Source organism: Tamandua tetradactyla, chromosome 7 (assembly GCF_023851605.1).
Source record: "Tamandua tetradactyla isolate mTamTet1 chromosome 7, mTamTet1.pri, whole genome shotgun sequence".
Lineage (NCBI taxonomy): Eukaryota > Metazoa > Chordata > Mammalia > Pilosa > Myrmecophagidae > Tamandua > Tamandua tetradactyla.
The window spans coordinates 125,864,256-125,877,852 of NC_135333.1; the positions used below are offsets into that span (position 1 = coordinate 125,864,256).

At 37.9% G+C, this 13,597-nt stretch overlaps 1 pseudogene; it reads left to right on the forward strand.

Moving 5' to 3' along the window:
* LOC143690661 (isochorismatase domain-containing protein 1 pseudogene) overlaps nt 1-11,667 on the forward strand; it is a 48,161-nt pseudogene extending 36,494 nt beyond the window's left edge.
* The last annotated feature ends 1,930 nt before the right edge of the window (nt 11,668-13,597 follow it).

Below are 13,597 nucleotides of genomic sequence, written 5' to 3' on the forward strand. Positions count from 1 at the left end.
GCCGATGATATATAGACTCCATTATCCATCTCCTCCATCAAATTTTACCTTCTTATATAAACACTTTAAAATGTAATTTTAATACAGTGGAACTGTTTTAAATATGCATCATATGATACCTTAATGCTATTTCTGTATGTTATACTGTACAGCAATTCCTTATCCATCTGTTAAATCCATTTAGTATGTATTATAGTGAATTATTCTATCAATAATTATTGAATGAGTATTATATGTTTGGAACATAAGATAGAAGAAAAAGCATTTAAATGCTTTTTAATAACAATATTATAATTGAATAATAATTCAATTTATTAGCATTGAATCTGACACATAATATGGTATTTAATAAAACTAGTTTATATAATTTAAATTATATAATTTAATCCTCACAACAATTCTTTGAGGTAAGAATTATTGCCATCAAACTGCAGGTGAGAAAATGGAAACTCAGAGAGTTTAGGTAATTTACTCAATATTTGAAAGCTAGATAATTTCAGAGACAGAGTCTATGAATAGCTTTGATTTCAGTGTTCATTTCATTACATCAGAACTGACTTGTGCCTCAAAAACTGGGCATGGGTAGACAGTAGGCTTGTGTTGGAGTATAATAGGCCTTGAATGTTGAGCTAAGGGGGTTTGGGCTTTATTCAACATTCAATGTTTCATTCATGTTGGATTCCCTACTGATTAGCTAAAACAAGTGCTTCCCATTATTGCTTGAACCTAAGACTCATCTGAGACTCTTGCTAAAAATGCCACCATTCTTGTAGATTCTGACTCAGTGGATCTGTGGTTAGGCTTAGAATTCTGTCTTTTAATGAATTGTCCCTGTTAAGCTTCTCATTGGCCAAATTTAGAAAATACTTGGCCTAGCGATTTGCTTGCTCCTTACAGTCCTGTTACCAGTTTTCTCGACTAAATTTACATACAATCAGAAGTCATAAGGGAAAAGTGCATTACTGATACAAATACTTTCTGCAAAAGTCCACAGAACAGGCCTGGTTGCCAGTGGGCTCTGGTCTCTTGTGTTACTCTGTTGCAGATATCCCGAACCCTATTGTGGACTCTCTATGCCTCCTGACATGAGAGAAGAGTGTGGTCACTGCAACCCAGAGTGAATCTCAGGGGATGTCTCTACTGTTCCCCTGAAGTATTGGCTTTGGAAACTCTTCACTGACGAGTGCACTTGATGAGGTCTGATACACGGGATGAGGTTCTGATGATGGCACATCTGAAGCTCATTCTAGAAAGGGCACTATTAAAGAGCTCTTCAGAGGGAGGCTACAGAGAGATGATAGCCTTTGCAGCTGGTAAAAATGCAGAATAAGCAGAAATTCCTCTTTGAAGAGACTGGCTGTTTTAACATATTTGTTTAAAATAGCATTGTGTAAGAGCTCTTTTGGGGAAAAAGTCATGCCTAAATGACATAGCAGAAAAGCAATAGGTCTGAAACTTCTTTATGATTTGGTCAGCTGAATCCAGAATGAGTTGAGAAAGTTGACTTTGCCTTTTAACCAGGGTATTAAAAAAAAGGAATTTGTTTTCATTAGACTCATGAATTCTTCCTTGAATTCTTTCTTAAATGCTGTAGCTCAAGTTGCTGTCGGCACTGGAAACCAATCTTATAAAACTTAGTGTGATCCATACATGATGTGCAGGAAAGGGTTAACATTTTACTCTTCTGACCTCAAGCTTCCAGCTGTCACCCCAGAGCTGGGTGGTCACTGTCATAACATTGTCAGATTTTTGAGGTGAAAAATAGGGAGATTGTGTCTGCTTGGGTTTAGAAGCCATAAAACTTAAAAAAATCAAGTGTCAGATAAAGACAACTATTCCTACAGAAAAAAGATGAAAAGCCTAGTTGTCTTAGGGAAATAAAATGATCTCCTACTTAGAGTAAGAATGTTGGAATTACAGTTACAAAGCAGGTTTAAAGAAAAAAATTGATAAAATAAAAGAGAAACAATATTAGCAGCAGCAGGGTATGTTTGCAGTTATCATAGCTGCATCATATCACAATATATTAAATAAATTCAGACTTTAAGTCCTGTAGCCAAGGAAAGAGAGGCCAGCCCTGATTCAAGAAGAGTGCACCATGGTCATGAGAGAAGAGGATGACATACAGGAAGAGGTGAAGAGCCAAAAGGATGATCAGGTCTTTAGTTCCAGCCATCCTTGGCTGGAGAGAGATCACAAATCCCTATTGAGACTACTCTTTTGATTAAACTGAGAACCATATCTGCATGATATAGGTTTAAATAATAGTGTGAACACAAATATATTTCAACATGAACTATTTTCTAACTACATATTAATTTTATTCATTCATTTCGGATTTCTTCAACTAATGTCTTTTTTCTAAATTATCCTTTATTTAAGGATGTTTCTGCAAGCAGAGAAACCTAAATTTGGGTTGGTTTAACTAATCATATAGAGGTCACTCGGGGTGGTTTGGAAGTATGTATCATAGAAAAACATGTTCTTAATCTTAATCCATTCTTGCGGGTGTGAACCCACTGTAAATTGGGCCTTTGATAGGGTTACTTCAGTTGAGATGTGGCCCAACTGAATCAGGTTGGGCTTTAATCCGGATTACTAGAAACATTTATAAGCAGAATGAAAGTGAGGTGGAATAAACCACAGGGAGAAGTAAGAAAGTAGAGGTCAATGGAACCAGGAAGAGAAGCCAGGAGGGGCCACTATGTGCATTGCCGTGTGACAGAAAGCCAAGGACCAAGGATTGCTGCAGTCAGCCTCAGAATGCCACAGTGCTCCAGGAGAAAGCATCACCTTGCTGATGCTTCAATTTTGGACTTCTCCTAGCCTCAAAACCATGTCAATAAATTCCCATAGTTTAATCCATTGCACGGTATTTGTTTTAGCAACCGGGAAATTAATACTTCTCTATTGTGGAATCCAAGTAGGATTATTCTTGTCTGAGACATCCAGGCTACTTATTCTGTGATTCCAACCCAGGATTGGATGTAAATATGATGTCTTTCTAAGCGGGAAGTAGGAGCCAAAAAGTGACATTGGCTTTAAGTATTCTCTTACTCCTTAATCCATACTTTTTGTCTCCTCAGATATCTTGCAAATTTCATATTCTTTGCACAGAGTAGATATTATAGTCTACAAAGCTTCTTGAGATCAGGTCATTATCTTTGCATATTCCAGAACCCCTAGTGCAGAGTAGGCAACATGATTGTTATTTAATGCACATTTGTTGAATAACGGGTAATTTGCGGCAAGACCAATTTATTGTGGAATTGGGCAACGATGAACTAGGATGGAAAACGAAAATTGGGCTTACCAGCACTTGAGCACATTTCTCTTGTTCTTGTCTTTGAGGGTAAAAAATGACCCCACAAAATTTTTATCAGATGTGTTCCTCAAATGGTTTCATATTTGCGGAGAGAAACAGGACTCTACACATGTCCTCTGAAAAGACATCTGCCATGTAGTCAGCAATTTCTACTTCTTTGGAGGAACTAAACATAATAAATGTTCTCTGATGGCTACAGGAGTTGTGTGGCTATAATTAATGTTATAGAGCCCAGTGGAGTTCATTTAATCAAGTCTGTAATGGTGGTATTGACTGTAAAATCTAATGAAGTGATACTAAACATAGCTGATTTGAGACTGGAGTGGGAGTGTTCAAAGACATACCCAATGCCATTTGTAGTCTAAAATATTGTTAAAGATTAAAGCACAACAATTTAGAACAATGAGAAGACCTCCCTGTCTGCTGGAATCACTGAATTTTGAAAGTAGATTTCTACAATTTTGATTTTTGGCAAAATTCTAAAAGACGCTGTTTGAAACTGTTTGCTTTCAATATAAACAGGGAAATTTTATTCTCCAAAGAGTTAAAATCAAGCTTGATCTTGAAGAGGACATGAGAGATTTGAAAAACAAGCTCTTGCCAAATCTGTCCATCATTATTGGGCATATATTTATAAGATGAAAAATAAATAACTGGATATGGTTAATGCAAAGACTGAGTTGAAATGAGTGCATATATCAGGTGGAGAGAAGAGGAAAAGGAAATGATTCTGAAAAATAAATCAAAAGTTTTAAGAAATATGTTGGAACTCTTCAGCAATACAAAAATGTTAAAAGGCAGCATGGACCTTTTAACAGGAAAAATAAAATGGTTTATTAGTTAATGAGTATGATGAAAGTCTGCAGTCTAGTAAAAGGGTCAGTTTGAACTTTTAGGAATAAATGACTTTGGCAGAAATTGTGAACAATAAATTGAATCTCTGCACAAGGAAAATGCTGAGACTAAAACTAAGGTAATAGAATGAGAGACATGGAATAAAATGATTCAATACATTGACATATGAAGTAGTTATCTGCAAATATTCAGTATATGAAATAGAGGGCTTGGAAAGTTTCAATGAAGGAGAGAAGACATTTGGATGATAATAGCAGCATGGAACGTGCTAGTTTATTTCTATGTTATTAAAGGATGCTTATAGCCTTAACATCCAAGTCCATTAATGTAAGCAAAATTGCATAAGCACTTGCAGAGGCTAGAAAAGAAAGAGAAGGAAGAAAGAGTTCAGAGAGAAGATTTCTACACTTTCCCAAGCCAAAGTTTCTTTGGTAAAAAGCTTTCTTCATTTACAATATCATGAAATAGAATAAAGATACATGTACCTCTTTCCTTCTTCCTGTTCTTTAATAAAGCCAAACATCTAAAATTACCATCCAGGTCTCATTTATACTTATGTTGGGAAGTATAATGCTTTTTAAAGCAAAATTAAAATCTTATGTCTTGATTAAGTTGTCAATATATGTTCACATTACTGAGCTAGACAGAGCTAAAGGGTCCTGGTGCAGGATAAGCAGTAGCTAACCCACGTATAGGACATCAAGGTCACACTGAAGACAAAACAGTGCCCATCATCAAGGGTGGGAAAAGAATGAATGAGTTAGTTGCAACAGCTTTAGCCCAAGGTTAACCATTTGTCAGTTTTAAGCAATAAGCAAATGAGTAAAACAATTTGGGAGGGGCTAAACTTTAATTCTCTTGGCCTTTTACCTTTTATTTGAAATCGCATCTGTTAAACACAGTTTTTAAATTTTTAAAAGATCATAAGCTTTGATCTTCTTTTGAATTCTCATCTTTATTTTTTTTAACTTTTTCATTTTCTTTCATCTTTTATCTTCCTTTAGATCTTTCAGTATTAAATCTCCTAATTTTTTTCTCTTTTATTCTTAATCCCTGATATAGTTTACTGATTTCAGATTTGCTTTTATAATGGCCAGCAATGCCTTTATAACGGCCTGGGGAGGCAGCTAAGAGAAAACTCACCCCATAAATCAGGAGTATCAGGGTCCCTTTTGTCAGCAGATCTGCCATGGCGAAATTCCCTAAGGTCTCTGTCATGGTCAACTTCATGGGTCAACTTGGCCAAGTGGTGGTACCTGTTTGTCTGGTTGGGCAAGTGCTGGCCTGTCTGTTGCAATGATGACATTTCATAGAATTAGATCATGATCGCGTAGGCTGCACCCACAGCTGATTCCATTTGTAATCAGCCAAAGAGGAGCGTCTTCTGCAATGAGTGATGCTTAATATAATCACGGGAGGCCTTTTAAGGAGGATTCAGAAGGGACAGGCTCTCTTCCTGCTTCAGCCGGCAAGCCTCTCCTGTGGAGTTCGTCCAGACCCTCCATCGGAATCATCGGCTTCACAGCCTGCCCTGCAGATTTTGGACTCTGTGTTCCCGCGGTCACGTGAGACACTTTTATAAATTTTATATTTGCGAGTGTTCCCTGTTGATTCTGTTTCTCTAGAACTAATACAATCTCTCTCAGAACTTTCAAGGGTGATGTCCAGAAAGCTTCATCTCAGAAGACCAGACACCTGCAGCCTACCTCTTCCCTGGGCTATAATTCTTGTGTGTACATCATAATTGGCATTTTATACTTTCCTGGTCTAAAAGACCATAAGTTGGTTTTAAAATTCCTGGATTTCTCTCTTTCCATGTCTCTAGATGTATGAACACACACATAACACACAGACACACACACAGACATATACGCTACCAAGAGTCAGTCAGCCCTGAGGATGCTGCTTTTCCTGCAGTCCTCTTAAGTACTGGCTCTTTTTCTCCTGTATCCTTCAAACTACTGGACTGCATGTGATAAAGTCATCCCCTGCACTTCTCTCTTCCTTCTCCTACCCTTCATTTTGATCTTCATGCCATCAGAATATATTAACAACTGTTCTTTTGGTTGCTGCCATCTATTTGCCTCATATCTGGGCAATTATTTTTGTCCCTAACTCATTGCTACTCTCTCTGAAGTTACTGTTGTCTTCATTCTTGGTTGCAGAACTAGCTATATAATTTGTGGGGTCCAGTGCGGAATGCTGTTAAAAAGTTAAGAATTTCTAAATTGCAATAGTAGAGTCTTCAACCAAATGTGGAGTTACTTTTGAGCATGGGGCCCTGTGTGACGGCACAGGTGGTATGCCCACACAGCTGGCCCTGCTTGGTTGGGAACCACTATTCCCCTTCCATCTCATTTTCATGGACAAGAGGGAAGCTTTTGCCCCCTCTCTGTGAGTGGGGATTTTTGGAGTGCCTTCCTCTTTATTCCTTGCACTTCCTCTTTACTTAGTAGGAGTTGACATCCACTGGACCAAATTTCATCAGTGTGCAGGGTTAATGTGATAAAGTTGACTCCCCTTGCTTCTTCCTTGTCTTTTGGATATTATGATCAGGCTCAGGGAAGTCCTGTTCAATGCAATGAAACAGATATTTGTTCATTTTCCCAAACATTCAGGTCAATAATTTGGGCCCAGCATCTTCAAATTCAGTAGAAAGAGATTATGATACCCCATGGTTGTCCTCAGCTTCCAGCCCTGTTTGCCAATACAGTTTACCCAACAATCCCATTCTTCGGAAGTTATTGAGTTCTTTCCTAGTCCACAAATAAAGTTGACATATTGATCCTCATGTGGCTCCACCTCTTTGTGTATTTTTGCTGTTAATTATTAGAACACAAGTCAGAAATGTACTTTCACTCTGAGCTTCACAGTGATCAAGTATTGTCCTGGAACATTGTCAAATTGTTCCCCAGTTGCTCTTCTTTTCTAATATTTTATTTTCCTGTAAGAAACTTGAATTTGAAAAAAAGCTGTGTCTGTCCACATTTGTAGTTTTCAGACTTTCTCATCCCTGACTGGCAGGGTAAGCACTTTTGGCAGAGGTGAGCATGGGTTGACCCCCTTTATTTCTGACAACCTTAGGGAAGGAAAAACATGACGGATAATAAGAAATGGTTGCTTCAGGGCCAGTCCAGCTGACAGCCTCAGTCAAACAATGACTTTAGTCTTAGGTCCTTTTGACAAGTAATATTATTTGAGTAAGCAGGGAGGACAACACCATAGCAGCTTGTGATTTTAGAAAGTAAAGAAATTTTCTGTTAGCATTTCCTAAAACCCCAGTGTATGACCTTTCTCTACACTGAGGGACATTAAAGAGTCTACTCCATGAAATGTGTTATATTCTCTTGTAGGGGATTGTTGAAACAACAGTTCATTATATCACAGGTGGTTCTCTCTCTCTCTCTCTCTCTTTTTTTTTTTTTTTGGGTGCACGGTCCAGGAATCCAACTCAGGTCTCCTTCCTGAAAGGTGAGCATTCTACCACTGAACTACCTGTGCAGCCACAGGTGGTTCTCTTTACATGGACTCAGGCAAGTAGATTCTTTCTGGTATTAGAATTAGTAATAGTTGTGCTCCTTATAAATAACATAAAAAGTTTTTATGCACATTGATTGCCTCTTTGCACAGGCTAGGAGAAAGCAAAACTAAAATTTGTATCCCACCTAAGCAAATGTAAACATTCTACATTTGTAAGCTAACTTAATTCTGACTTTATTTCAGTATTTCTCTTCTTACTTTCTCTATTTTGTTACCAACAGCTTCTACTTTTAGATTTTATACCATCAGGTATTACGTTACAACACATCACTTTAAATCCTCACTGGAATAGGGAAAGATGTGTATAAGTAAATAGAAAAGAATTTTGTAACACAGCACAAGATCATTTGATTTTTACATGTAGTCTAGCCAAAAATATAAATTACAAAGATTTAAAATCATGTAGCTTAAGGATGAGTCGCAGGAAAATAAAATTTTAATCCCAAGCTCTATTACTTGTAATTTCTGTGGGCTTGTAAATGTCATAAATACAGATTTTGACTCTGAAAAAAAAATTAAGAACTTGACCTGCTGTTCAAAGGCAATGTGGGGACTAATTTGTTCATGTGCAGTATAAATTTTAAAGCTTAGATTCGTGGATAGGAAATTAGGAATGTTAAGTACTTCTTTGGGAGACAGGCCGGTTGGTACTCCATGCAAATTCTACAAGTTGAATATTAATCTGCTCCAGTAGCTCTCCCTCTGTAATATACATCAGTCACCACTAGCTAAAGCTGTGTTATAATTACTAGTAACACTAGAGCTGAGGATTTTCTTACCTAATTAAAAATTTACTATTACTTTCCCTGAAGTTGTTCCTTCTTGATTTTTAGCTCTACTTCTTAACTATTATTTAGCAACATAAAACTGCATACCCTGATTCTAACCACCCTAGCTAAATATATGGAAGATGTTCACCAACATTTTGTCTGAAACCACTCTTATTCAATTAACTGTCAATAAGAGACAAGCTTTGTTCCAAGTGAAGCTAAGTCATTATCATTGATGCTTCAGGTTTTCTTTTCCCTCATGGGATCCAGGGCATTAAGATAATGATTCTGCTTTCCTCTTTCCAGAAGAGTAGTGATGGCCACCTTGTTTCACTTAACATTTAAGTTTTTGACTGTATAAGTTGTTTAACCTGTTCACCTCCTGTAGTTTAGCTTAATAGGGGAATTCAGGTCTGTTTAAAATAATACACATAGAAACCAGGACAGTCAAGACCAGATTCAGTAGGTTCTTTCCATTAATAGGACCAATACACATTTATATATATTAATGATTGTGTATTAACTAAATTCCTACAGAGTGAATTAAGGACCAGATTTGCTCATTTATGAGTCAGCAAGAAGCTTAGGTGGAAATCAGGGAATCCTGGAAAAGTCAAAGACTGTAACTGTATTTTGCCTGTGTGTGCAGGAACTCAGTAATCTGAAGACAGCCTCATTGAAAACATTTGATTTATGGAGATGGCACCATTTTTAATTAATTTATTTAATTTTTTTTGCATGGGCAAGCACCAGGCATTAAACCTGGGTCTCCGGCATGGCAGGTGAGAACTCTGCCACTGAGCCACCTTTGCCTGCCTGAGATGGCACCCTTTTAACTTATCGGCATTGAAGATATTTAGGAAACCAGAAAGACCAAATATATCCACTCTGTTTCTCAAAAAATCTCATATACTACTGTTATGTACAATAGCTTCTCATCAGTTATGCAAAGACAAATAAAATTCTACAGATTATTAACTTAATTACTTATTTAATGAATCAAAATAATGACCCAAAGGAACTGTGGATTGTGAAAAGAGGGTGAAATAGGAAGTTCCAGGAATTGGTTCCTCCACCAGAACAACTACTAAAAAGGTAGGAACTATCTGAGTCAAGTATTTCAAAACCCCAGAATCTAATAGAACATGTACAGCATCCAGGGAGGAGAAGAAAGAAGAGGCAAGTAGATTATAGTAATTTCTAGAAAATTGCTCTTTCCCCAGAGCAGTTAAAGCCACCATCCCCCACTCTCATGGCAGGCAGCAGTGGGTCCACCCTCTGGCATAGCTGGCTGACATCAGAAAGGACCATCAAACTGCAGTTCCCCAAGATTAGGAATGGGGTGGGGGGAGAGAACATGGTTCAATTGTGGATCACTGCTTTTGATTAGCTACTTAAGAATGCTGGGGTCCTGGCTCTAAGGGTGATCACTGTCCAGGCTGCCTCAGAAAAAGGAAGTAGAGGGAACTTAAAGAAGATGTCTTCTTCAGAGCAGTTGAATAAAGAGCATTTGAAGGGTTGCATTTACTAGGCAGCGAACAAAGTAAGTATAGCTTTGGGGAGCCACTGAAGAAGCTCCCAGTGCCCTTTTTAATGTCTCTTTCATTCCCTTCCCGGGGCAATTTGAAGCTGGCTTTATGGGTCCCTGTTTTTATTCTGGCTGGGAAAGACTAACTGGGAAACTACTCTCTAGCATGCCTCCCACCTCCCAGAATTTGCCCTTGAGGCAAAAGCAGCTCGAGACAAAGCAGTATAAGAAACATTTGAAGTAGACCGTCTGGTGCAAGGGATTACCTGGTCTAAATCCTGCAGTGAAACACCCAGGAGAGGGAGATGTTCTGTTTCCTGGGAGGTAGAGGGCCATTCAAATTTCTGGAGTTAGGGGTGCTTCCTAAGGCCACTAACAAGCAGAAGCTTAGAACAGCACATAACACACAGACCCAGAAAAGACAGAAGGGCCCTGCACTTTGCATTTGCCTTGGACAGACAGACCTTTCTGATATGAGGGCTGAAATCTGATAGAAAGCACCAAACAACACAAAGCCAATTTGCGAAGAGTGAAAGGGGATTTTTTTTTTTTTTTGCTTAGGTTTGCATGGGATTTGTTAACTCCTGATACTCAAGAAAATCTCTGTTGTAATACCAACTGGATATAAACATAAGAAACAGGTACCTCAAGAAATACATCCCAGAGTTAATATTTTAAAATACTAAAATATGGTGCCTTGGTGGCCTCGGAGCTCTCAAATGCTGAGGGGGACATGACGGTGGTAGAGCCAGTTTGCTGGTACTCTCCATCAGCGGTGGCTTGGGTGAGGAGACACCGTTGAGCAGGGTCCCCATACTCTTTTGCTTTTCAGTCTTCGTGTGGCCCTCATTGGTGCCTCATGGTGCAGACTATGAGTTGCTCATCCAGAAATTTCTTTGTATGGCACCCAGATCTACAAGCATGGCAAATTTGTAGTGCAACTTCCCGGAGGAATGGGGCCAGTATGTTGACCTGCCCAAGGGTTTTGCCGTGAGCAAACACTGCAAGGTTCACCTCATGCTGCTGCCAATCCAGTTCACTACCCTGGGAAATCTTACACCTTCAAGCGTTGTGTTTTTCTGCTGTGATATGCAAGAAAGTTTCAGATCACCCATCAAGTATTTTGGGGATATTATTAGTGTGGGACAGAGATTGTTACAAGGAGCTCAGATTTTAGGAATTCCAGTTATTATAACAGGACAGTATCCTAAATTTCTGGGAAGCACTGTTCAAGAAATTTATTTAACTGGTGTAAAACTGGTACTCCCAAAGACCAAGTTTTCAATGATATTCCCATAAGTAGAAGCAGCATTAGCTGAGACTCCTGGAGTCAGGAGTGTTGTATTATTCAGAGTAGAAACTCATGTGTGCATCCAGCAAACTGCTCTGGAGCTGGTTGGCTGAGGTATTGAGGTTCATATCATCAGTGAAGCCACTTCATGATGGACAGGATATTTGCTCTTGAGTATCTTGCTCATACTAGGATCATGGTTACCATGAGTGAGGCTGTTCTGCTACAGCTGATGGCTGATAAAGACCATCCAAAATTCAAGGAAGTTCAAAATCTAATTAAAGAAAAAGATAGAGGAATGTTTGTTGCCAAGTTAGAGCAGAGGAAGCATCTGAAAGACCACAAAAAGAGCACATAGGGGACATGCCAGGAGACCAGGAGAGGTGACCAGATGTCCAGGTGTTCATTCTCTAGCAATGAAGTAAAAGGAAGGAAACATGAAGAAGGAGGAGGAGAAACAGGCATATGTGCTCATTTTTGAACCAGGACCGAGGAGCTCCCTTTAAAATCACATTGTCTCAGATGCCTCAACATCAACAAAAAATCATGAGTCACACTTGTAAGAATGAAGAGATGGCACAGTTAAATGAATAAACTAACACTTTAAATGAGATACAGGAATTGAAACAACTAATTAAAGATTTTCAAAATCAGCTAAAAAATCAACTCAGTGAAGGAAGAAAGATGTGGTAAAAGAGATGAAGGATGTAAAGAAGTTAATGTGTGACCTAGGAGAAGATATTACACACTTGAACAAGCAAATGACAAAGAAAGGCACAAAAGAAAAGATGAAAAACACAATGGAGACATACAATAGCAGATATAAAAAGGCAGAAGAAAAGATTAGTGAACAGAGGACAGGACATCTGAAATCCTACATACAAAAGAACAGATAGGGAAAAGAATGGAAAAATATGTGCAGAGTCTCAGGGAATTGAATGACAACATAAAGCACACAAACGTACGTGTAAGGTGTATCCCAGAAGGAGAAGAGAACAGAAAATGGGCAGAAAGAATAATGGCAGAAATAATCACTGAAAATTTCCCAACTCTTATGAAAAATGTAAAATCATAGATCCAAGGAGTGCAGCGTACCCCAAACAGAATACTCCAAATAGACCTACTCCAAGACGCTTATGAATCAGATCATAAATGTCAAAGACAAAGAAAGAATTCTTAAAGCAGCAAGAGAAAGGTGATTCATAGTATACAAGGGAAGCTCAATAAGACTATGTGCAGATTTCTCAGCAGAAACCATGGAGGTGATAAGATAGGGGTATGATATATTTAAAATACTGAAAGAGAAAAAGTGCCAACCAAGAATTCCATATCTGGCAAAATTGCTCTTCAAAAATGAAGGCAAGTTTAAAATATTTTCAGACAAACAGACACTTAGAGGGTTCATGAACATAAGACCTCTTCCACAAGAATTATTAAAGGGAACACTGCAGGCAGATAGGAAAATTCAGGAAACAGACATCTGGAGAAGAGTGTAGAAATGAAGACTGTTAGTAAAGATAAAAAGAGAAAGAAGTCAAATATGACATATAAAATCCAAAAGACAAAATGGTTGAAGAAAGTACTACCTTTATAGTAATAATATTAAATGTTAATGGTTAAATTTCCCAATTTAAAGACATAGACTGACAGAATGGATTTAAAAATAGAACCCATCTGTATGCTGTTAACAAAAGAATCATTTTAAACCCAGACAAAACTAGGTTGGAGATGAAAGGTTGGAAAAAAGGATTTCAGCAAACAAGTACCCAGAAAAGAGTGAAGAGAGTTATACTAATTTCAGATAAAAGAGACTTCAAATATAAGACAACAGAAAGAGACAAGGACACTATATAATAATAAAAAGGACAATTTATCAAGAACACATAGTTATCATAAATATTTATACACCAAGCGATACTATCCCAAAACGCATGAGGCACACACTAACAGCACTGAAGGGAGAAGTAGACAGCTCTACAATAATAGTAGACTTCAATACACTGTTGTCACCAATGGATAGAACATCTAGACACGGGATCAGTAAGGAAACAGAGAGTTTTATTAGCATGATAAATTAACTAGACATAATAGACATTTATGGAAGGTTACATTCCACACTGGTAGGATACACATTTTTCTCAAGTGCTCATGGATATTTTTTCAGGATAGACCACATTTGGATCACAAAGCATATTAAAAAAATATGTTCACCTGAAGGAACTGGAGAAACAACAGCAAACAAACAGAAAGAAAGAAATAATGATGAGTAGACCAGAAATAAATGAAAT